At 43.0% G+C, this 1,251-nt stretch overlaps 1 non-coding gene across 1 annotated transcript; it reads right to left on the bottom strand.

The window, feature by feature from the left end:
• Nucleotides 1-344: 344 nt before the first annotated feature.
• Nucleotides 345-431, bottom strand: LOC127488135 (small nucleolar RNA U83B). The gene has a single exon (XR_007915582.2). It is a non-coding gene; the product is annotated as a small nucleolar RNA U83B (small nucleolar RNA).
• Nucleotides 432-1,251: the final 820 nt, after the last annotated feature.

Here is a 1,251-nt window from a genome sequence, read left to right as displayed (position 1 = left end):
TCATTTTCACCATCTCTGCCAATGGACAGGTGGTGAGGGGCCTGAGCAGATTGCATCACCGGCAGGTTGGCATTTGGCAGGGCGGCCATAGAGCTCACAATGAGATTGGAGTTCCAAGCTCTGGCCCTACCCTTGGAATCCTCGCTTATGTGTGGGGTTTGCCCTGTGAGTGAAGCTCAAGGTTCACTTATACTGATGGCCAATGAGCTAATGAGCCGACCAAAGGATCACTAAAAGAGAAATTCAGCCCGGGTTCTTTTTATTAATATAGTTTTAAAAGCCATTGAATTTTTAACTTAATTTAAAAAATGTTTTATAGGTTTAATAATAATTTTTTCTTCTCCACTGTTCTCAGAAGAAAAGCAACAGGGAATGGTTCCATAATGTGATTTGGGTACTGTGAGATTTAGAAAGTTTCAGCATTTTACTAAACATTTATCCATATCACTTCATGTGTAGATATTCTATACATATACATACAATTTTTCTTGAAAGCAGGTATACTAATATCACATAGTGTGGGATTCATAACAAGAAGCATAAAGTGAGGAAATGGGGCCAGCGCTGTGGCGCAATGGGTTAACGCCTGGCCTGAAGTTCCAGCATCCCAAATGGGTGCTGGTTCGAGACCCAGCTACTCTACTTCTGATCCAGCTCTCTGTTATGGCCTGGGAAAGCAGTAGAAGATGGCCCAAGTCCTTGGGCCTCTGCACCTGTGTGGGAGACCTAGAAGAAGCTCCTGGCTCCTGGCTTCAGATGGGCGTAGCTCCGGCTGTTGTGGCCAACTGGGGAGTGAACCAGTGGATGGAAGACCTCTCTCTCTCTCTCTTTCTCTCTGCCTCTCCTCTCTCTGTGTAACTCTTTCAAATAAATAAATAAATCTTTTAAAAAAATAAAATGAGGAAAGAAGGGTATATTAATATATAGAAGGTACAATTTGGTGAAAATGATATTTATGATTATCTGTATATCAAATAATATGACATCCACTTGCTTTTTAAAAAAAAATGATTTATTTATTTATTTGAAAGTCAGAACTACACAGAGAGAAGGAGAATCAGAGAGAGAGAGAGGTCTTCCATTAGCTGGTTCACTCCCCAGCTGGCCACAACGCCTAGAGCTGTGTCCATCTGAAGCCAGGAGCCAGGAGCTTCTTGCGGGTCTCCCACATGGGTACAGGGGCCTAAGGACTTGGACTATCTTCCACTACTTTCCCAGGCCAGAGCAGAGAGCTGGATTGGAAGATCCACT

This window comes from Oryctolagus cuniculus, chromosome 13 (assembly GCF_051225735.1).
Source record: "Oryctolagus cuniculus isolate XC-2025 breed Fujian yellow rabbit chromosome 13, ASM5122573v1, whole genome shotgun sequence".
Taxonomy (NCBI): Eukaryota; Metazoa; Chordata; class Mammalia; order Lagomorpha; family Leporidae; genus Oryctolagus; species Oryctolagus cuniculus.
The sequence above is the reverse complement of the archived record's forward strand: the minus strand, read 5'-3'. Positions and strand labels throughout refer to the sequence as shown.